The sequence below is a fragment of the Diospyros lotus genome, chromosome 15, assembly GCF_014633365.1.
Source record: "Diospyros lotus cultivar Yz01 chromosome 15, ASM1463336v1, whole genome shotgun sequence".
Classification (NCBI taxonomy): domain Eukaryota; kingdom Viridiplantae; phylum Streptophyta; class Magnoliopsida; order Ericales; family Ebenaceae; genus Diospyros; species Diospyros lotus.
In genome coordinates, this window is record NC_068352.1 from 8,856,193 (window position 1) to 8,880,877 (window position 24,685).

Here is a 24,685-nt window from a genome sequence, read left to right on the forward strand (position 1 = left end):
TAAATTACATCACATGAATCAAATGCAACAAAATAGGCTTCTCTAAGCCATACAATACTCTTGAATCTTTATTCCCATGCCTCCGCATACCATTCCATCTTACCTTGATTTTTCCCCATGCCTTTACAACCTATATGTGAGGGTAAAATCTCATGAGCTATTAAGCTCAATAAGGGTGCAATGACAATAAGTATGAACAAAAACATATCATGTGATGCTAAATGCATGCATGCAACATGGTTAGGGCTTCCACATCCTCACAACCACCTAGGTTTGATGTAACGACCCATCAGAGGGTTTAGTATTTATTTAGCATTGATTAATTTATTTCATTAATTTTCAGTTTAAGATATTGCGAGTTAATTACTTAATGTGGCAATTGAGATTTTATTTGAGAAAATAATATTTAAATAGCATTATATTCTTATTAAATTGTGAGGATTGAATATAAGGACATGGCAGTCTTTTAGAGGTTTGTTAATTAGAATTAAATTATTTAATTAAGAGTTATTATGTTGGAAGAATCCTTGCAAGAAGAGAGATTAAATTATAGTCTCCTAATTACTAAAGGAGTGTGAGTTATGGGATTTAGGGTTGTATTTCCTACTTATATATACATATATATAAGCCTTTAAACTCTAGCATAGAGTCATGCCGTGAAGAACAAAGAAAACAAATTGAAGAAGCCTAGAATTCATCCAAGTTCCATCCGTTGGTCTTCATCGGTTGATTGATCAAATCAAAAGGCAAGTTCTTCTCCTTGTAAATCATTCTTACGGGAGCATGTGTAGCAATCAAACTCAACTTTTGTAGGATCTATATTGAATTGCAGATCAGTTTTTACATACATATATATCAGCGTAACAGTGTGCATGATCAGATTATTCATTGGATCTTTATCTTTGATTCTTCAAGTTTTAATCCCTTGTTCATTCATATGATTGTTTCTTACCAATTGGGACTTGGTTTCCCAAGATTTCTTTTGGAATGGTATTGTTATTTAGCTTTAAATTGAATCCATGGCGTCTCTGTTCGTGTCTCATCTCTGGGTTTGGAAGATGAAGGTATCCGGATACAAGAATTCAGTCTTTGGATACCCAGCATTCCAGAATGTTTTTGTTCTCTTGCGGGCCAATTTTGACCTTGATGGAGCCCGAATCTCGGAAACTTCAAAACATAAAAGTTGTAGGTCTTCCTCTTTTATTTCCATAGAAATTTTAATCAGCTCAATCGGAGTTCATAAGAGAGAGTTTTGGCCAAAATACAAAAGGGTATCAATCTGTCCACCCAGCATTCCAGAAAGTTTTTGTTCTCTTGCGAGCCAATTTTGACCTTGATGGAGCCCGAATCTCGGAAACTTGAAAACATAAAAGTTGTAGGTATCCCTATTTTATTTCCACATAAATTTTAATCAGTTAAATCGGAGTTGATAAGAGAGAGTTATGTCAAAAATATGAAAGGGTATCAATCTGTTCCGAATTTCGTGTTTTCTTAAAGTTGTCTCTTTGAGTTTTGTTCTTTTTCGGGCCAATTTTGACCTTGATGGAGCCCGAATCTAGAAAAAATCAAAACATGAAAGTTTTAGGTCTTCCTCTTGTATTTCAATAGAAATTTGAATCAGATCAATCAGAGTTCAGAATAGAGAGTTATGGCAAAAATACAAAAGGGTATCAATCTGTCCACTCAAGATTCCAGAAAGCTTTTGTTCTCTTGCGCACCAATTTTGACCTTTATGGAGCCTGAATCTCGCAAAATTCAAAACATGAAAGTTGTATTTATTCCTCTTTTATTTCCATATCAATTTGAATCAGCTCAATCGGAGTTCAGAACAGAGAGTTATAGCTAAAATACGAAAGGGTAACAATCTGTCCCGAATTCCGTGTTTTCTTAAAGTTGTCTCTTTTAGTATCCGAAAGCCTTTATCCCAGATTATCCAAATACCCTTCAGAGTGTCCGTATGCCCTTTTTCTAGTATCCTAATGGGTCTCCTCATAATTTCAAGTAGGCTTCCAGAAAGTCCAATTCAAGTTTAACTTCGATAAAATAGTCAATACACCTATTGAATTTAAATGCCAGATTATATTGAGCTAATCATGCCCATGCCATAATACATAGTTCATGGGATCTTTGTATTCTAATACATTGAAGATTAGATTACATGTTTAGTATATTATTATGACATGGTTAGCATTATTTGTGAGATTATGTGCATACATTTTTGGTATGAACATTTGGCACGATTTTATATGGAGCACTACATATTGTGTGCCAGCATATATATGTGCACAGCATTGCATTAAGCGCACCAGGCGGCTTGTCCGCGGGGATCCCACTAGTTTAGTTTTTAGTTTTGTTTTGCTCGCCTGTTGTCGACCAGGGAGCCCAGGGGCTTATTGCCCACAGTATGTGCTTACAGTTTTTGTGTATGCAGGATTCAGATCAGCCAGGTATGTATTACAGTTATGTGGGCCTACGTGCCAAATCTGCATACCTGCATTTAGTTTACAGTTTATGTGCATTACATCTTATAATACCATCCAGTGATTATTATATCTCTCAGTACAAGTTCAGTAAGTTTTAATCAGTATCGATATTTCTCGATTCAGCTTCAGTTTTTCCTTTCCAGTTTATTACTTGCTGAGCTTTGTAGCTCACCTTGTACTCTTCACCATTCCAGGTCCTAGCGGGGGAGTACCAGATGTGGGGCCTAACAGCAGTGTCCAGTAGTGTGTGTACATGGAGCCACTCAAGACCAAAGATGTTTGGGAGTTGTTAGTTTATTAGTTAGCATTTGATCAGTTTAGGTTTATTTTATATTCCAGTTTAGGGATTTCCCTTAGATGCAGTTTATGATTTCAGTTTTTGTTGTCTCAGAGTTTTATTACAGTTAATTGACATATATAGTGTTGGTATCAGAATTCAGTTTATCGGTCAGTTTATTTTCCTTTTCCCGTAGCACATCTTCTCGGGCAGATCTAGGAAAGGGGGTGTTACATTTGAGGCTTAAACTATCCTACCCCACAACCTCATGGCCATAGGTCATTGAACACAAAGAAAACATGCCAATGCACATATGCAAAAGTTTAAGCACATATTTTACCACTTGCAAGCCACCATCCCATGGAGCTATCCCTTACCTTAACACCAATTTGAAGTCTTCCACAAGCTTTAACTTCAAGGCCTTCATTGCTTTCAATCTTTGCTCTTTCTTTCCTCTTCTTCTCTTTTTCAACTAAACACTTGACCAAAAAGCTTAGCCTTCTTCTCTACCTCCCTTTATATAACCAAAATATTCCCCTTTATTCACTTATTTTATTTCCATGGTAAGAATAAATCTTAGCCCTAGGATTTTACTTAAGTTGGAAGAATGCATCCTAGCCCTCCAATTAAGCACAATCCATGTGCCCTTGCAAGACACAATCCCATCTATCCATTTTGGGAGAACTAATCTCCACCCTTAAGAGAAAACACACTCTTAATAAGTTGGCAATCCATGCCATCCTCTAAGATCCACTTCTAGCCATTGGATCCATTCTTCTTCCAAGACTCAAGCACAACCATTGGATCACTTGGGAATTTTCATTTAATTTAATTTGACCTTTTTCAAGACAAGTCTTGAAAGACATAAATCACTTATTTCCCATTTAAGAAATTCTCTCAATTTTCACACCATTAATGGATAACTAATTTCTTTTATTTTTTAATTTCTTTTTAGGCAACATCGTTATGCCTTGCATTTAATGCTTGAAAGACCATTATCTCTCCATTTTGAATTTCCTTTAAATGCTTATTCTTGCTCCACAAGATTATGCCATGTGTCACCACCCACCATTTTTCAATTTCTCATTTCTTTAATTTCTCCTTCTCATTAAAGGACAATTTGCCATGTGTCACCACTAGACACAAGCCTTTGCCTCCAAGCTTCCATCTCAACCATCCATGTGGCATCACTACATTAGTCCACAATTTTAGGAAAAAATAATTATTTTCTCAAATAATTGAATATCCATTATTTTCCCATTCTCCACAATTTAATTCCTTTATGGAATTTAATCCAAAATTACCAAAAATTCTTTTTGTGAATTATTACTCTCATTTACATCCTTATTTTTACAAAAATAGGAAATTAATTCACTTCCATACTTAATTCCACCTAGGAATTATTTTTATTTTACCAAAATACCATTTATTGAACTTCACTATCCAAATTACCAAAATGCTCCTCTCATAGGGCACCATTATTCTCAAGGATCCATCACCTTCTTAAGGACATTTTTGAAAGTTTCTCACTTCATTTCTCATTCTCTTAACACCAGTAACACTGGGTGTTACAATTATGCACCCATCTTCATAAGCCTCACGATATGCCTAACAATCGCCCACGTGCAGTCTTTGTCTAGGCTTATCGAAACAATGTCAAAGCATACCAGTCTTCTTATGAGATGACCGTGACAACCTCAAGTCCAAGGATTAGTTACGTCCATCTTATATGAGAATTTTATCAACATATAATCAAAATGGATTCTCATGGCAAGTCATGTCCAGTGACACGTTCTCCAACATTAGTCACCTATATACTTGTCTAAGCATCTCTATGCTTATAGGTGTAAGACCCCCATTGCTATCACATAGCACACACAAGTCTTACTGCAATTGTCAATGTTCATTCTTAACATTGCTACAACTTGGAACATTTAATGATGTCTAAAAACTACGATGCATCATCTCACATCTTTATAGATTAATCACAGTATACATTATGTGGACTTTTATCTAGTTTCATCCAGTCATTACAATAATAACAAAAAACTAATAGAATGACTTCTTGCGAATTTGAATAACTCTTCATTCAATAATAAATATGATTGCAATTGTCAGTGTACAACATGCCCAATTTGATTGGGTCTAGATTTCCACCCATGGGACCTCGTAGGGTTCTCTGCACAGATTTCCACCACTAGTATGCCTCGTCTCGGAGCCTAAAAGTGGCACAACTCAATCTTTCTTCCTCACCACACCTAAAGAAGTCGAAGATCTTTTCTATCTGCTCCAGCCAAAACTCACTCTCACTAGGATTTGCTCTTACCCTTCCTTGGAATGCAGGCATATTCAGTCTTTGAAATCGATCAATGATATATCAGCTCCGCGAGAGAGCCTAACTCCTTGGTTGGGATCCTCCCATGTAACTCAACATGTTTTCCATAATCTGCTCCATTCGATCGATGTGAGTTCCTTTCTCTGGTTGTCTTTTTGGTTGTTTTTCTTGGAGGACGAGTTCAGACCTGGTTCAAGACATCCTTTCTATAGGAGTTCTTGAGTCCTCGTCTTCTAAGTTAGCGCTTCGGTGAAGATTTGGTGTGGCTTGTCCCAATCTTTGCGATCGTCGGGTACACACCATCTGAAAGAAGTAAAATTTAATTCCGATAACAAGGTATTTATGCAATGTATGCTCTAGTTTCCACACATGTATGATGCTTTCAGTCCTAGAATGCCTTCCTATGCTTGAATATAATTCTCCTAACCCCTTCGGGCAATTCTCCTAAATTTCTTAAACCTTCTGTCTAATCCTTAGATCCTCTCACAAGAGGACCTCTTATTTTATAATAAAGGATATATCAACTATTTGGTTTCATATCTTTGAAGTTCTAAGTTCCTCAAATAGTTTTACAATCTCGTCATCTCTTAACAACCACAACCTTAACTTGCTTCCCAATTCTTCAAGTTTTCACAAAGAGAAATACTCGCTGATTCTCCAACCCGTCTCTTACTCTTCTCGTCATTATTTATAGCCTCCTATGATCCACAAGTTTGTTATTACCTTAAAACCAAGGAGTCCCTAAAAGTCAGATGCTATAAACATACCTTATACTATACAGCCACTGCATCATAGATTCTTATGGATATAACTATTACGGTATCTTCGTTTATACATACATGACACCGACCCTGCCCTTTATTTACATTCATACGTATCTACAACTCTTCAAACCCTCTATTTACATATATACATATCTACAACTCCTCAAACCTTCTATTCATATTTATACATATCTATAACTCCTCAAACCTACTATTTACATTTATACATATCTACAACTCCTCATACCCTCAGCCTTGTAATGAGACTATTTTTCTTCGTCCGAATCCTGTCGAGGTGGGGGCATAAGGACTCGTTCCTCGGGTTCCTGCTCTGCCTCTATGTCTACTTCTCCAATCATACCTTCCGGCATATCTTCAATGACCCGATTTATCTCAATCTCACGCAAATGTTTAGTAAAAGCCATAAAATCATTATACATCCCCTGAGCAATAAGTTGGTTTCCAGCGTCTTTCCATTAGGGGTGTTCAAAAAAATCAATGCACCGCAGAAACCGGCCAAACCGAACTGAACCAAACCGAACCGAACGAATTTTTTTTTTGGTAGTCGAAAATAGTTTGGATTCTGTCCAAACCACGCGGTTTGCGGTTTGGACAGTTGGCGGTTTGGTTTTAAACCGAACCGCCCAAAAAAATAATAATAAAAATTATTATTATAAAAATCTAATAATTGGCAGCCCTATCCTATTTATTTTTTACACTATTTTGTCTTTATTTTTTGCTCCTATTTATTTACATTTAATTGTCTTTATTTACCAATATTTGTATCTTTATTTACTATTTTTAAATATCTTTTTTAGTGATTTTAAGTAGCATTTCAAACCGCGATAAACCGCACCAAACCAGACCGCAAATGTGGTCTGGTTTGGTTCGGTTTGGCTGAACCCAAATCAGACCGCGGTTTGGTTTAGTTGAAAAATCATACTAGCGGTTTGGCGTGCTGAAAATAATTCAGACCGGCCAACCACACCGCGAACACCCTTACTTTTCATTCAGGGGTTAATAAGGAGTTTAAGTACATTACTTGTAGCTGTTGAAAATATGGAACCAGCTTATCTCTTCAAAAAGCATTTCAATAGTGGATTTGCAAATCCTTGTCCAGGAGTTAGACGTAGACAAGAAGTTGAACTATTATAAATATCAGTGTCATTTTTGTTTGCTTTCTTCATTCATCTTTATTATACGTTTTAATCTTGCAATATTTTGTGAAACTTATTTCACAACTTTCTAAAGTTTAAATCCTTGATTATTTGTACTTGATTTTTTGATTCCGAATTTTGCTCACTACACACATAATTTACATTGTTATTTGAGAGAAAAAAAAGGATATTTTCAAAAACTCAATCTACACCCCCCCCCCCCCCCCCCCCCCCCGGCGGTTGTCTTATTACTTTGGCCAGCATCTTTTGTTTCCTTTTGTTTTCGCATTAAGGGTGGAGTCTAGTAACCCTTGTACGTAATCTTCTTTACGGTTAGACAAAGATACAACAGTTAATAAATCAAATCGAATTTATTTCCTTGTCTTTCTTAGACCTAGGCAAGAATAGCCTTGAATTCCTTCTTGCCTTTGCGTCATGCCCAACCCCAAGTATTGCAAGAAGGGTTTGATTGTTAGATACTAAAACAATGGCCATACGCCATAGGTTCTTTCACATGAAGGACAATTTTAAGCAATGATGGACTTTTACAAGCTGGTTTTAGGGACTGAGAATTTCAAACCTCAAACTTAACAAGCAAACAAACAACAGGATAGACCAAAGATTGCTTCCAGATAGAGTGAGCAACTTGGAAGAAGTTCTCTTTGCTGCTACAGTGAGGTGATTAACAGAACAGAATCCCTGAATCTGCCTTAGGAAAGCATCAAGCTAGTGGTCCAAATACAAAGGATTCAATTTTAGAATAAGTGATGTGGCAGTCCAATTCAGTTCCCTTACTATGTGAAGTTATTTTTGTTCTTTCTATACTTTACAGAGGAAGAATAACTTTTCACAAAGACAGACTATTTGAGTAGACCATCACCATCATATCAAGACCAAATGCAAGACACAAAATAATGCTATGGAGAGTGGCAGTGAATGATATTCCCACCCTCAATAAAGTAGCTAGTAAGAAGATCCCAACTGGAAAACCTTCTGTGTGGGAGCAGCCAAATTAATCCTCCATATATATATCTATGGGGTTTAATCTCTCAAGCTGTCTAGATCTTCTTCTAATATATTTACATGCAAATGTTTAAACAAATGTGGCTGTAGTTTAGTGGTAAGAATTCCACGTTGTGGCCGTGGAGACCTGGGCTCGAATCCCAGCAGCCACATTCTGGAGTCTTTTTTGCACGTTAATTTCCCAACCTCGGCGTGTGGACTTTTATTTTTGTTTTAAACTTGCCCCCAAACCCTAGCTCGCCCTCTTTAAATAGACCCTTTTCCTCTCTTCTCTTCACATTTCATATTCGTAGTTCTAGTTTGATTTTCTCTGCATACAAACCCTTTTCCTGTTTGATCTTCTTTCTTTCTGGGTATTCGATGGAAATGGAATATGATGATAGTTGTTGTCGCCCCAGTCTTACAAGCATCTCAACATGCTTGATGGTGATCGACACTTCCTATTACTATCTGATTCTCATTCCATCTTACACTCTGGTAACAGCGTGCTCGTTTCAAAATTCTTTTCCTATCGGATCTTTTTTTTTTTTTTTTTCTATAGTTTGATTTTCTCTCCATCCAAACGCTCCTTGTGTTGGATCTGCATTGTGGGTTTGCGATGGAGAAATGGAATATGGTGATAATTGTTGTCGCCCGAGTCTTGCAAGTATCTCATTATACAAGCTTGATGGTGATTTGATACTTTATTACTTTCTGATTCCCATTCCATCTTAACCCTATTAACAGTTTGTTTCAAGTATTTCATTTTCATGGAAGATGATATTCGTGGAAGGTATTTTGCGCTTTTGAGCTAGTTGCATCAGCGTAAGTTTTTGGTGTCCTAAGCCAATCTGTTACTGCCATGTCAGTTAGTGGTATTTTATAAGTGCATTTGGACCATTATGTTCCTTGTTTAAAAGATTGTTAACAAATAGGTTACTTGGCAGCAATCTGGTGTTCTAGAGATATAAAATAAATTGAAGGGTGAGTTTTGTGATTTGGGTTATTTGCAGGGAGACTAAGATTTTGTGTTTTATTCTGTTTTTGCTCGACAAAGTAAATTATAGAACCTTCTATAGATATGTTTCAATCGCATAAAGGTGTTCGATTTAAAGGATGAGAGGTGTGATGATGCTTAAACCCATTCCATTCTGGAGGATAAATGGATGAAGACACATCTAAACATGCACTACCATCTGATCTCTCTTCCCCCTCGTACATAGTTTTGTTTGTTTTGATTTGATATTAGGATTTGAGGTTTCCGTGTTTGCTCAATCTGATGGTGCAATCCATGATGAAACTTTTCTATTGTGCTGATGCTTCTAAGCTGATTAATGCAAGAAAATTTCACCATCTTTCGGCTGAGATTGCACTGCCTTGAGTTAGCGCAAGTAAATGGAGAGAATTGTTGAATTTGATTTGCGTTTTGTTGTTAATTGATTGCCCAGAGGCATCTCTTATCTGATATGTCTGAGCCTGATTCATTACTGTGGTTGGGCATCTGGTTTGATGGGCAGAAATAAATGGTCTGCAAAGCAGGAATTGCGACCCGGTTTGCATCTCTGTAAAGCTCACCGTTACTACAACTCTGCTTACACTTCAAAATGTATCTGTTTTTGTTTCATTTAATTAAAAAATGATTGATTTTATGAGGTCGGGTTCGAGTTATAGAATAGAATTTCGTATAAAAATTATTTGGTTTAAGGTTTAGAATTATTTGATTTAAGGTTTAGAATTTAGGGTAGATGCTCATTTATAGAATTTTGTTTAAAACTTTTGAAGGTTAAGGGAAGAGGCTAAATATTTCTTTGGGTAAGTTATAGATACTTGTCCATAAAATTATCAAATTATAATTTTTAAAAATTAGTTAATAACTAGTGTGAGTGGTATTTTTGTTTGTTAAATAAAATAGAAATGGATTAATTTGAATAAAAATATAATGACTTATTTATATTAATTAATGCCAATTTAAAACCTCAATTGAAAATTCTATTAGACCTTAAAGGACAAGTCCAAAGCAAGAATTATTAAAACCTTTTCAATTAGTTAATTATATTAGAAACCCTTAATATATAAATGTATAAATGGCAATTGGTCAAAATCATATTTATATTCTTGAATATTTACGGTTTTTATTTTTCTTGTGAAATTCTAAATTTTTGTGGTTTTAAATTTATCCTTAATTAAAAATGTGTTTGTTTCTAAAATGTTTTGTAATTTTAAATGTATTTTTAAATTATATAAAATTATTTATTTAAATATTTGGTTAGTAAATAATACAAATGTGCATGGGCATGGCAGTTTTTGATGTTTTTTGAACTCTTTTTCTTTTTTCATATGCCTTTTCTCTCTTTTTGATGGTTGGGTTAGATGCATCATTACCGTACAATCTCCGTTGAGCAACAGAGGAGATTAGGAGTCGTTGAGTAAAGAGATGTAGTTAAAGAGAAAGATGATGTTGAGGAGATGTCATGCTAGAATGTGGGAAGAGGTTAATCATGGTGACTCAATCAGACGCAGTGGCTAGACTCAGGTTCATCGCGCATAAGGAGCCTCCTCTCACTTTGAAGAGAAGTACCCCCACTTGTTGCTTGCGAGACTCGATCATTGGTCTTGGTCTAAGATTCACCACGAAAGACACTTTGTGCCTCCCTTCTTGACCAACTAGGCTGCTCATGTGGGCGGGAATTGAGGAGTTTTCATTGAAGAGAGGGAGTTAAATAAGACATTAAAGATAAAGGAGATGTGTGTTGAGATATTAAAAAATTGTCTTGTCAACTTGCACTTGCATTTATATAAATTATTGATTAGGTATTTAAATATGTAATTTTGTATAGTTTAAAAATATATTTAAAATTATGAAAAATTTAGAATTTTACAAAAATATATATATATATATATATATACAAAAATTTAGAAATATAAATGCCTTCGCCAATGGTAATCCCTTTCTCTACCAATGGCATGCCCATGAGCCATGTTTTTTACAACCAAATGGAATGCTCTGATGTATGGCAGTTGTAATATGATAGAAATGCTGATCTCACTAGATGATGCTTTTGAGTCCCAAAAGTGCTCCTCTGTGTTACCAAAAGATTTCAAATCTTAACAATAAATGAAGAAGGAAATGTAGCTCAAGCAACAATCAATACTCAAAAGAAGAGAATGAATCATGGATCATATTGACAATTTGTTGCTTTCCCTTGGAAGCATGCAGTTCACTAAAGAAAACTTCTTTCTTTTTCATTTACTACAATTTGTATCTTCTTTCATTTCAAGCTTGTTATTTTTACCTTTTATTTTTTTATATATTTTAATTTTTTCAAGAGTGGATGCACGTGTGAGCTGTCCCTTTTGAACAGTTCACTATTAAAAATAATTTTTAATATGAAAAAATAATTTTTAATAATAACTCAATCAAAAAAAAAAAAAAAAAAAAATTACAACCCATCTTAAAATCTGTAAGGTGCAGTTTTACATCTCAAGAAAAATTTCAACCTCTTTTTACATAAATTTTTGAAATTTTTTGGAACATACAAGGTAAAGAGAGATTTTTATGAGTGATTACGTTATACGAGAATTTTCAAAAAAGTTAGTGTATCTCGAGAGAAGAAGATTGCATAAATTAGTGTAAAAAGAGACATTTTTACTCTTAAGATAGTGCGTCGGCACACTCAAGCTATTTCTATTTTACAGTTTTTATTCACTTCAAGTTATTAATATGAATTTTTATTGAGTAAACATGAAGTTTATCTACATTTAGTTTTTTTTTTTTTAATTTTTTCTCTAACAGTTTTAAGAGTAGAAAACATAAATACATTCTCAACAATTTTCTGTATGTGCAGCCCCATGAATGTTCTAAATGGAAAGAGTGTCTTTGGTAGTAGAAGGCTGTTTCAATCCACTTGGTGCCAAACGCTTCACTAAATGTAGTAGCTCAATAGAGGAAGCCAAGTGTGAATAAAGCTAATTAGTTCTTTCAGTGCTTGGGCGTTTTCATTGTGGCTTCTTATCTTCATAGTTTTAAGTCTTTATACTCTGCAAGCAAAATGGTGGGTAAGAGGGGAGGGGGGCATTCTCTGAGGCCCCTACCTTCATAATACAGGTAATATAGTGGGACACCCCACCTAGGATGGTAGAAGTCCTTGGGACAACATATCTGGGTCAAAGTGAGGTAGTTTGGGGAAGGAACTTATCCCTGGGATGGCATCTGTGCATTGTCCGCCTTGAGGGTAGACAACCAAGGGAGTTGCCTTGGGCCCCCCACCAAGGCCAGTCCTGCCCTTGTTGGCATGGGTTCAGGTGATCTTATAAATATGAGTTCATCTCACATTTTAATAAATTAGTTTGAGTCCATTTTATGTTTAATTAATTTTAAATTAAAAAAATTAAACTAATAAAATGAAGATAATAAATTGATTTGATGTAATTGGTAGGCAAGAAATTTGTAAATTTTAAACTATTATTGTGAAAATTTTGAATATTTTTATATAGTAAAATAAATTTATTTGTATTCGTTACATGTAATTTTATTTTTGAATATAGGGGCCCATATAAAATTCCGCTTAGGGCCCCTAACATCTCAGAGCTGGCCCTGCATCTAGGACATCCTTGTCATGGTTCGGTTTCTTTTACCCCCGTGTACTTGTCCCGCATAAGGTTTTTCTCTTTGTGAAGTTCCCACAGTCAATCTAATGCAAGCCATTATATATCTTGTTTCTTTTCCAAATTTCAGCTCAAATTGTTGTGGAACTATAATAATTAAAAAATTTAATTCTGTAAAATATGGTTGTTAAAATCAACATTTTAAATGAGATCTAAAGAGAATTCATAAAATTAGATCGTAAAATCATAAGATTTTAGAGATGATTAAAAATACACTTTAAGTTGTGTAAATATATGTTTATAATGACATAGTTTTATAAAAAATAAATTAATATTTTTTAATAACATAATTATTATAACCTTATTAATATTCCTCAATATTTCTTATTATAAATAAAATATATGTACTTATTTCATCTATCAATTTCAAAAATACTAAGTAATATAAAATTTTTAAATATTAAGTGCTTATTTATCATTTTTCATCCATCCATAATCAAAATTTCAAATATTAGTTCATATATTGTAAATTCTTATAAGTCATAATTTAATATAAATAAAAATAACAAACATTGTTAAACTTTTACATTACAAGCACAAAATACAATAAAATAAATCATTAACAGAAATATTTAAATTTTCATCCAAATTCAAGCTTCAACCATCTCCATTATCATCAATATCTTATAAATCAATGTCATCTTCAAGTTCAAAACCACAAATATTAGCAAAAATATCATAACTATCAAATTCTAAATCTCCTAAAGGTTCTGATGGTCTTTCATCATCATTTTTGTCTTGGTCATACACCACATTATCTTCACCTTCGTCTTCATGACTTTCTAAATCTTCACCAACTTATTCATTTTACCCACTTTTCATCATTGTTGCACCATCAAGAATATCTAAACTATTTTCATTAGAGGAATCAATATGGTTAGACTCCTCTGTTATCTATTCATCATCTTTTATGGATTGTTTATTTCTTAATTTTAAATTATACATTACAAAAATCAAGTCATTCATTTTCTTTTGATCCAAATGATTTTTTCGCTTTGTGTGAACTTGAAAAATAATTTATAAAGCTATCACAAATCAATTGTTAGTTTGCATCAAAATAAGGTGTTCAAAATTTAAAGCATAATTAAAATAATGACTAAATATATTTTGTTTAGCATCTTAAATACACTCCATTTTTGTTCACATCTAGAAGAGCTACATGTCAAGCTCAGTACATGAATATAAAACTTTCGCAATTCAGGACATTCATCTCCATAAGAGTCCCACCACTTTGCTGAAGCCTTTTTATCCCTTGCAAGCTTAGCAGTTTCAATGCCAAATAAGCTTTTACATTATTAAATATTTCAATTTTCATATTTGTTTTGGACTTTCATATGGATCTTTAACCATTCTTTCAAATTAATTATATAGTATGATTTTTATTTCTGCAGTAATATTAAAATTTGGACTGTAATTGTTGTGGGGTGCTCTAAAATTCTCCTAAGTCTCCAAGCAATGTTCAAATATATTCTTTCTCAGAGAGTCTACGAGACAGAAGCCTCCTGGATCCCTTGAGATTGGCCTAACATGCATCATTTTTGCTCAAGTCCAAGGACACCATTCGCAATCTCCCGGACCCAAGCCATCCAGTGGCCAGATATAATACCCCAATTTTTTTTTTGAGGACTTAAGTATAATTTTTATGGGCTTAAGTGTAATTATTTTGGGGGTGTAAGTGAAATTTTCCAAAACTTTGGGGCTAAAATGTAATTCTCAAAGTTGAGGGTGACCAAGTGCAATCCATAGAACTTGAGGACTTGAGGGTTAAGGGCCAAAGTGCAAGAGAATGGAAAATGAGGGGCTAGGATGCAAAATGGCCATGTGAAACTGCCATGGCTATTACAATGCATATGGTCGCCGACCATGGGGTCGAATGGCTAGCTAGGGAAGATGATAAGGCCATCATGGCATAAGGTAGGCCTTGCGGTGCAAGGCGAGGTTGGTATTGGTCGGAGAGACGGTCGAAAATGGCTATAAATAGCCAGAGTTGGGCCGAGGTTTCTTCAAAAATTAAATCGTGTAAACCGAGATTTTTGGGAGAAATCATGAGGATTGGATAGAGGGCTTTTGTTCATGATGTAATAAGGATCAATTTTGGAAATTTTTAGGGATTTTGGAAGTGTTTTGAAGGTGATTCGAGGCTTGGTCAGAAAGTCGAGAGGTCGCCAAAGACGGTCTATAAATGGATGATTTCAGTTGCTTTGATCAAATTTTTTGAGCCACTAGTGGGCTCTTTGTGTTCAGGAGAAGAAGTAGAACATAACCAAAGAAAAAGATCGGGCATCGGAGCAAGCTAAAGATCGTTGGCGGCGAACTAACTGCTAAAGAAGACAAGGCGCTTGTAGCACACGTGCGAGTCCCACTCGCAGGCTACTCGCAAGGTGTGTGAGGGCAACATAAGCTACGGGTTTTATTCAAAATTGATATTATAATTTTCTACAAATTATTTTATGAATCTTGGTGGAGGAAAATTTGGGAAAAACCCTTGCTGAGGTATTTATTTTGGAATTATTGAGGAAAAAAAAGGAAAAAAATAGAGAAAAATTATGAGAAATTTGGGACAAATAGATATTAATTTCCTTGGTTAAATCATTGGTCAGAAGGTGATTTGGCCATAAAACTTGAGGATTTACACAACATTCAAGGTCAACACATATTTTGAGGTAAATCACGTATACCGAGGTAACCAATAAGCTTGAATAAGGTGAGTGGTTTGCCCCTAAAACTCATGTGTTTTATATGCATCTCTTGGTTCATGTGCACATTCATTTTGAAATAATATACATATTATTATATTATGATGCATCGATAATAGTGATATTTCACTTGGCATGATATTGTTAATATATCGATACTTGTATTGGGGTGGGATGTTGCCCTAGTAGTGTAGCCGTATTTGCCAAGGGTGTTTGTCAGATACCTCAGGAATCTCCCGTGTTGTAAGAATTATCGGAATGAAATCGCAGGAATCTCCCGTGCCATAATAATTGCCAGGGTGACTGCCTAGGGTTCTGTGCCAGGGCTAGAATCCTAGTGAAAGCTACACTAAGGTGTCTGTTTGTTCTGTTAGAACGGGAGGTGCTATGGCACACACTAAGAGGGGGGGTGAATTGGTTATTTTAAAGACTTAATTGAACTTGAAAAGCTTTTTAACACAAATTGAGGTTTAATGAAATAAAACGTGAAGTATTTAAAAGTGACAGATGAAAGTTTACAAAAAAAAATAAATATGTGAACCAAGTGAGAAAAAACAAAATGCTTGGAAAGATAAATAGATCAAAGAGCACAAGCACAAGAAACACAAAGATTTATAGTGGTTCGGGTTAACCCGAGCCTAATCCATTACCTTAGTTCCTCACTAAGGATTTTGCAAACAATCCACTAAAACCCCTTACTTAAACCAAGTAAGTCCTCTAGTCCAAGACTAGGAATTACAACATCTTGCTTATACAAGCAAGCCCTCTAGCACCTAGCCAGGAATTACAAAACCTCCCACTCAAAATGGGCCCTCTAGCTACATAAGTTAGGAAGCATAAGAAATATAGAATGTGAGAGAATCTAAGAGATGAATCTCTTAGTTACAATGTCTCTTAAGATTAAACAAGGCTTAAATGAATGTATTAACAATAATAGAACGAAGCCTTGGAGAGAAAAGTATAACAATGAAAGCATAGAACACTGTAAATACAAACCAATATAAAATGTAAGCTCAAATCAATTCGTTCTTGTCCATTAACCTTCTCTTGATCATCCATGACTTGTATTTATAAGCTTCCCACAAGCTTGAAGAGAAATGAAGCCGTTTGTGACCGTTGGAGAATGAGAAACTAGCCGTTGGAGATTGAAAAACTAGCCATTGTAAGTTTCTGTGAAACACATAGTCGACAGAGAAAATAGGTTAGTCGACTATTTTATAAAAAAAAAAACTAGCTATAGTCGACAGGCAGAAAAACATAGTCAACTATTGCTCAACCAAAACTTCTCATAGTCGACAAATCCTTTTACATAGTTGACAGATCAAAAATTACAAAGAAAATTTTGAACATCATGTACAAACATAGTCGACAGATGAAATAGCATAGTCGACTATCCTTACACAATAGTCGACAGAATGAAATATAGTCAACAGAGGCCATATATAGTGATAGAATTGAACTTATATGACACACACCAAGAGGGGGGGTGAATTGGTATAATTAAAAAAATTCTTTTGAGAAGCAAAGATACTTTCAAATGGTGAAAAGTAAATATGGAATTTTATCAATGAACATTCTAAGTCAGAAGAAACAGAAACGCAAAGGAAGCAAAAAAAATGGAAAGCAGTGAAGACACGTATTTATAGTGGTTCAACTTTCCAAGCTTAGTCCACTACCTTAGCTATCAACTAAGGATTTTAAAACCAATCTTTACTCTCAAACCCCCTACTCAATACGAGCAGGTCCTCTAGTCCTTGACTAGGGAATTTACAACCTCCCAACTTAATGGGTCCTCTAGCTACTGCTAGAAAAAATACAGAGAATGAAATAGAGATTCTAAGAGTACAACTCTTAGTTACAAGCTCTCTCTTTAAATGTAAGATCGAGGCTTAAAAGTAATATAAGAGTAAAATATCAAAGCCTCTTAAATGAAAATACAGAGAGAAAAGTTAAAGCTCGATGTAACAGTAAAGGCACGATCGTTCAAGATATTCAATATGTTTCAGCAGCCTTTAATGCGTCTTCAACCACCTATTTATAGTTGATGGTGAGTAAGTTGAATTTTTGGACCGTTGTGGGTGGTTGGGCGAGCATTTAATGCGCCAAAAACTAGCCGTTATAAGTTTCTGTGAAACACATAGTCGACAGAGAAAATAGGTTAGTCGACTATTTTATCAAATAAAACTGAACATAGTCGACAGACAGAAAGGCATAGTCGACTATCTTATAACACAAAAATTCCATAGTCGACAGATCCTGTTACATAGTCGACTATTGTAAAAATGTGAAGAAATTTTTAAATTCTAAGAACAAAAATAGTCGACAGATGAAAAGCCATAGTCGACTATCCTTACTTGATAGTCGACAGATTAAGAAATAGTCGACAGATCCCTCACATAGTCGACAGATCCAACTAGCATAGTCGACTATCCTTATACATAGTCGACTATCCTTAACAGCATAGTCGACTATTCTAAGGCATAGTCAACAGAATAAAACACATAGTCGACTATCCTTTTGAAAATATAGAAAACTTTAACATATCCTTATTTTGATCTATTTGAAGGCAAGTTGAGATTGTCAAAAGTTTATTTTGAAGACAAATCACTCTCAAAACTTAAACTTATAGCCATTTATCATTCATATAGATTTTCATATCTTGCTTCCAAACATATATACATAAAAATTCATTTTCTCATTCATATAATCCTCATAGTATAAATTGATTTTCATATAGTCATTTATCAAAACCATTTCATTACAAGAGTGAAAATATCAATCTCCCCCTTTTTGATGATGACAAAAAAAAATAATTATGAAAATCAATTCAACAGCACATTTTATCTCCCCCTTTTTGTCAAAATCAAAAAAAAATTATACTCCTCCTTTTTGAAACACATTGAGGCTCCCCCTTGAACCAAGCTGCATATAGATAATTCAACTAAACCAATCAGCCCGATTGAAACATATATCAATAAGAGTGAAATTACAATATTAAGGCATTCATTCATAAAGTGATAGTTGAGTTCAACAAAACATATAACTAAAATAACATGAAAATCTGCCATACATAAAGCAAAAGTAACATGAAATGTATGATGAGGGCATCATCTAAACATCTGGAGAGATGGAAGAAGGAGAAGACTGGGCTGATGAAGGAGAAGCAACTGATGGAATGGATGGAGATGCAGCAGGTGGAGGAAACTGAGAGGAAAGCATCTGAATAAGCTGCCCCATCTGAGACGATAGATCTTCTTGCTGCTGATGAAGACTCTGTAGATCTATCCTAACTTCTTCTCTGAATTCTTGCAGACTGGCTTCAACTCTAGAGATATCTAATTTGAGATCTGCCATTCCTTGAACCACTAGGTCTTCATGAGATGAAGATGGTCCTTCTGATCTTCTCTTCTTTTTAGGAGTTTCAGGTTTGTCAGCTTTAACCCATTCACCATCTTTATTTGCATAGCCAATTCTAATGGGTGTCTTGTCATTTATGTGTTGAGAGAGACTAAGATATACTTTTCTAGCACTGTCCATGTTCCCAACCAGACTATCCAGTAAAACACTGACTGCCATACCATAGGGAAGTGACCTAGTTTTGGTGGAAAATGAGTCTATCATCAGATTTATCATTAGTAAACACAGATTTGGCCTTCTCTTAGCCTTAATGCATTGGAGTAGCCATAAGTCAAGTCTTGTAACAAGAGAGAAGCTTCAATTTCTAGGGTAGATCATCTGACAACAAATAAGATGAAGAATCCTAGTGTTTAAGTCCATACTTGACGTGTCAGTGATTTTAGTTGTAAGAGAGTCATCTCCTATGACTTCTTTACTGGCCTGCACAAAGTCTTGAGTCCAAGAGGCATACTCTTCTCCTTCTAAAGGAATTTTAAACTGATCGTGGATTAATGTCAAAGTGATTTCCATATGAGAATCCCCAATGTTGGACTTAAACTTCTTATCCAACTTTCTTTTGTGATAGGTATTGTTAGCATTGGAATAAAAAGCCCTAACCGCATCTTCATATATGCATCTATGAATTGTTAGAAAATCCCACCAACCAAAGTCCTTAAACGTTTGAATGTATGGAAAACCAATGGAGTCTAGAAATGATAAATCCAAATATCGACCGACAAGGACTTCGCGAGACTCAAAATGAATGGAATACCTTTCTTGTTAACCCTCAGAAATAAAAAGCTGAAGTTGAGGCCTCGGTTGAGATGGAGGACGGCTTGAAGAGCCTGATGCCTTCTGTTTTCCTTTGCCTTTGCCCTTATCCGAGTTCTTCGTTCGAGCCATTTAAGATGATGAAACACAAGCAATCGACAGAGAAGAAGAGCAAAAGAAACCACGGATTTGACCGAGAGGGCAAGCCAAAGATGTGACCGAGGATACTTATCAAAGGGGATTTCGAGTGATCGGCACTTAGAGAACGTGTGCTTGGATGGAATCGCGAACAACCAAATGCAAGAGATTTGAAAGAGAGAAGGGGTCGAGACTCAAAGAGAGCAAACCGGTCATACAAAGAGAAGTTAGGGTTTATAAGAAACCCGATAGTCGCCTATCTTTTAAATAGGCGGGATATGATAGTCGACAGATGAGAGGTGTATAGTCGACTATTATTAAAAGAACCGAAGGAATAGTCGACAGATACAATAAAGCTGTCGACTGATTTTTGCTTTACACTTAGCGCATAGTCGACTAGGCTGAGCCTTCTGTCGATTATCTTAGCAATCTCACAATATCTTAGTCGACAACAGTACAAATGCTGTCGACTATATTTAAGATTTAAACAGATTTATTTGCAGAGATGTGCCCCAAACATCACATATAAATTTTGGCCCGAAAGCATTCTGTCAATAGATTTTATATTAATTCGACAGATTTGAATCTTGGCCATATCAAATATATATATAAACAGGAATAAGAAAAGAAATCAGTTACCACACACTTACTCATGTTATAATTAGTCCCAGTTCACTCCTAAAATATTCAAACTTTTCTCTATCAAGAGGTTTTGTAAAGATGTCTGCTACTTGATGATTTGTATCTATGAATTCAAGACTTATGTCTCCTTTTTGAACATGGTCTCTAATGAAGTGATGTTTTACTTCTATATGTTTAGTTCTTGCATGAAACACTGGATTTTTTGTTAAAGCTATAGCACTAGTATTATCACATTTTATTGGGATGTTATGAAGTCTTATGCCATAGTCTTCTACTTGGTATTTCATCCACAATAATTGAGCACAACAATTTCCAGCTGCTACATACTCAGCTTCAGTAGATGATAGAGCCACTGTATTTTGCTTTCTACTTGACCAAGATACCAAACAATTTCCTAAGAATTGACATGAACCACTTGTACTTTTTCTATCTATTTTACATCCATCATAATCTGCATCAGTGTATGCTATTAGATCAAAAATATTTGATTTTGCATAAAATAGTTATAGATTTGCAGTTCCTTTTAGGTATCTCAAGATTCTTTTAACTGCTTTTAAATGAGATTCTTTGGGATTGGATTGGAACCTAGCACATAAGCACACACTAAACATAATATCAGGTCTACTGGCTGTTAGATATAATAAAGAGCCAATCATGCTTCTATAAAGCTTGTTGTCCACAGCCTTGCCTAACTCATCTTTATCTAGACTTTGAGAACTACTCATAGGTGTAGCCATAGTTTTACAATCTTGAACATCAAACCTCTTGAGAAGATCTCTTATGTACTTTTGTTGAGAAATATATATACCTTCTTCTTCTTGTTTTATTTGTAATCCTAGAAAGTACTTAAGTTCACCCATCATACTCATCTCAAATTCTCCTTGCATAAGATTTGCAAATTGATCACAAAGAGATTTATTTGTAGATCCAAAGATGATGTCATCTACATAGATTTGAACTAATAAGATGTCCTTATCATGACTTCATATAAATAAGGTTGTATCTATTTGGCCTCTTTTAAATCCTTTTTCTAAGAGAAATTTACTAAGTCTCTCATACCATGCTCTAGGGGCTTGTTTTAGACCATATAAAGCTTTAGACAATTTGAACACATGATCTTCATACTTGTGATTTTCAAAACCAGGGGGTTGTTCTACATAGACTTCTTCATTAATATATCCATTTAAGAAAGCACTCTTAACATCCATTTGATATAGCTTGAAATTTTTGTAACAAGCAAATGCTAACAACATTCTTATGGCTTCTAATCTAGCAACAGGGGCATAGGTTTCATCAAAGTCAATACCTTCTTCTTGGCTATAACCTTGAGCCACTAGCCTTGCTTTGTTTCTTGTTACAATTCCATTTTCATCCATCTTATTTCTAAATACCCATTTTGTGCCTATAATAGGATAATCTTTTGGTCTTGGCACTAATTTCAAAACTCCATTTCTTTCAACTTGATTTAATTCTTCTTGCATGGCTGTAATCCAATTTTCATCTTCAAGAGCTTCTTTGATATTTTTGGGTTCAACTTGAGATAGGAAAGCAGCAAATTGGCATTCATTTCTAATGGAAGATCTAGTTCTAATGCCTTTGGATGGATCTCCTATGATTTCATTCTTTTTGAGATATTTCCTTTCTCTTGGAAATGTTGGTTCTTTTTCAACTTGCTGCTCTTGTTCTTCTTTAAATGGATCATTTTCTTGAGAATTAGATTCATTTTGACTTATTGAAAGCTTTTCAAAATTTTGAGATACATCATTTTCACCATCTTCTCTAGGTTTTGGAACCCCAATGCTTATGTCATCAACTATTACTTGAATTGTTTCTTCTACTACTAAGGTTCTTTTGTTGAATACCCTATAACCTTTACTTTGAGATGAATATCCCAAAAATATGCCTTCATCACTTTTAGCATCAAACTTACCTAGTGATTCTTTTCCATTATTAAGAATATAGCAAGTACTACCAAAGACATGGAAATGACTTATGTTAGGCTTTCTTCCTTTAAATAATTCATATGGAGTCTTTTTCAATAATGGTCTCATTGAAACTCTATTAAGGATATGGCAGGCAGTATGCACAGCTTCTGCCCAAAAGTATTTAGGAAGATTTTTATCACAAAGCATTGTTCTAGCCATTTCTTGTAAGGATCTATTCTTTCTTTCTACTACACCATTTTGTTGGGGAGTCCTAGCACAAGAGAAGTTATGATCTATTCCATTTTCTTCACAAAACAGTTTGAAAGATTCATTTTCAAATTCTCCTCCATGATCACTTCTTATTTTTGAAATACAAAAGCCTTTTTCTCTTTGAATTTTTTTACTAAATATTTCAAATGACTTAAAGGTTTCATTTTTAGATGCAAGAAAGATTACCCATGTGAATCTAGAATAATCATCTACTATTACTAAAACATATTGCTTACCTCCTAAGCTTAGAGTTCTCATTGGACCAAATAAGTCTAAGTGAAGTAGTGTTAGAGGTCTAGATGTTGATACTTCATTTATTGGTTTGAATGAAATACTGATTTGCTTGCCTTTCATGCAAGTGCCACAAATGTGATCTTTTTCAAATTTAAGCTTAGGCAATCCAATAACAAGATCATGTTTTACTAACTTGTTTATTAGGTTCATACTAGCATGCCCTAACCTACTATGCCACAACCAGGAGTTTTGAGATGAATTTGCAACTAAACAGTTTTCCATTCTTGGTGATTCTAGAAATGTGAGATAGATGTTTCCTATTCTATTTCCTGTTAATTTTATTTCTTTTGTCTTAGAGCATACAACTTTACAAGAATTAGCATCAAAACAAACTTCATATCTTAATTCACACAATTGACTAATACTGATCAGATTATGTTTAAGTCTATCAACAAGAAATACATTTTCTAATGTAATGTTTTCAAAAGAAATAGAGCCCATACCTATGATTTTACCTTGAGAGTTGTCACCATAGAAGACCTTACCTCCTTCCTTGAAAACAATGTTGCTGAGAAGATCTTGGTCTCCTGTCATGTGCCTTGAGCACCCACTGTCAAGGAACCACTTGCTCCTTGAATCATTTGAAACCAATGCAGCCTACACAAGAAATTATTCACGTTGTTCCCTTTGGTACCCACATCATCTTGGGTCCATACATGTTAGAAGATACTACATCCTTAGGAACCCAAACTTGTTTGAATTTTTGAGGAAAATTTCGTATAAAGCATTTGTTGACTGAGTGACCATCTTTTCCACAATTGTGACATTTAATACCTCTTTTTGAAAACGTTGGTTTGAAAAATGGTTTTCTTGGAATAAATTTTTGGTTTGATGCTTTAACAAACACTGTTTTACTGGAGCTTGCTTGAAATGGATCAAATCCAATTCCTTGTTTATTTCCAAAATTTCTTTGAGCTCCAAGTATCATCTCTAGTTTATTTTTACCTTCAACTAATTTTTCTAAAGATTCCTTCATGTCTTTGTTTTCTTTCAAGAGATTTTCCTTTTCAGTACATAGACTGTCTCTTTCATTTTCCAACATTCCTATTTTGATTTTCAGATCATTTACCTTATATTCTAAGGAATTTAATTCTCTTTTTAAAACACTGTTTTTCTCATTCATATGCTCACATTCACCTAGCAAATCATTGAATGCATCATGAAGTTCTTCAAAAGTAAATTCAGGAATTGAATTAAGGTGCTGAGAGTTTACCTCGTCTTCAGTATTGGCCATAAAACAAATGTTGGCAATTTCTTCATCTTGTGATTCATCACTTGATGAGAGCTCTTCTTCACCCCATGCAGCTAGAGCCTTCTTCTTCATTTTTCTTTCCTTGCGATCCATCTTTTTCAGATGAGGGCAGTCACTTCTAATGTGACCTAGCTTCTTACATTCAAAGCATCGAAGCTCATTAGTTGGATTAGACTCTTTTTGATCTTTTTCTTTCCGAAATGTTCTCCTTTGATTAAACCTACCTTTCTTCATAAATTTCCTAAATTTCCTAGCTAATAGTACAAAATCATCATCTTCACTTTGAGAGTTTTTATCTTCATCCTCAATTTTAAATGCTACATTTTTGCTTTTCTTGGAATCATCAACTTTATTTCTTTTCATCATTATTTCATGTGTCATTAAAGAACCTAGCAAGTTATCAAATGGAAGTGTATCTAAGTCTTTTGCTTCTGTTATGACAGTGACTTTAGATTCCCATGATCTAGGTAAACTTCTTAAAATTTTTCTAACTCTTTCTCCATTTGTAAATGTCTTACCTAAGGCCTCTAAAGTAGTAACAATGTCATTGAATCTAGTGTACATATCTTTTATGGATTCGTCATCTTTCATAGAAAATAATTCATAATCATGAACAAG

At 34.6% G+C, this 24,685-nt stretch overlaps 5 non-coding genes across 5 annotated transcripts; all 5 read left to right on the forward strand.

Annotated features, from left to right (window-relative positions):
- Positions 1–8,119: 8,119 nt before the first annotated feature.
- TRNAH-GUG (transfer RNA histidin (anticodon GUG)) lies at positions 8,120–8,191 on the forward strand. Its single transcript has one exon. It is a non-coding gene; the product is annotated as a tRNA-His (tRNA).
- A 217-nt stretch (positions 8,192–8,408) lies between these two features.
- On the forward strand, positions 8,409–8,496 carry LOC127792740 (small nucleolar RNA U31b). Its single transcript, XR_008021208.1, has one exon. It is a non-coding gene; the product is annotated as a small nucleolar RNA U31b (small nucleolar RNA).
- Positions 8,497–8,648: 152 nt separating this feature from the next.
- On the forward strand, positions 8,649–8,739 carry LOC127792741 (small nucleolar RNA U31b). Its single transcript, XR_008021209.1, has one exon. It is a non-coding gene; the product is annotated as a small nucleolar RNA U31b (small nucleolar RNA).
- A 397-nt stretch (positions 8,740–9,136) lies between these two features.
- LOC127792729 (small nucleolar RNA Z195/SNORD33/SNORD32 family) lies at positions 9,137–9,224 on the forward strand. The gene has a single exon (XR_008021198.1). It is a non-coding gene; the product is annotated as a small nucleolar RNA Z195/SNORD33/SNORD32 family (small nucleolar RNA).
- Positions 9,225–9,301: 77 nt separating this feature from the next.
- Positions 9,302–9,390, forward strand: LOC127792730 (small nucleolar RNA Z196/R39/R59 family). The gene has a single exon (XR_008021199.1). It is a non-coding gene; the product is annotated as a small nucleolar RNA Z196/R39/R59 family (small nucleolar RNA).
- Positions 9,391–24,685: the final 15,295 nt, after the last annotated feature.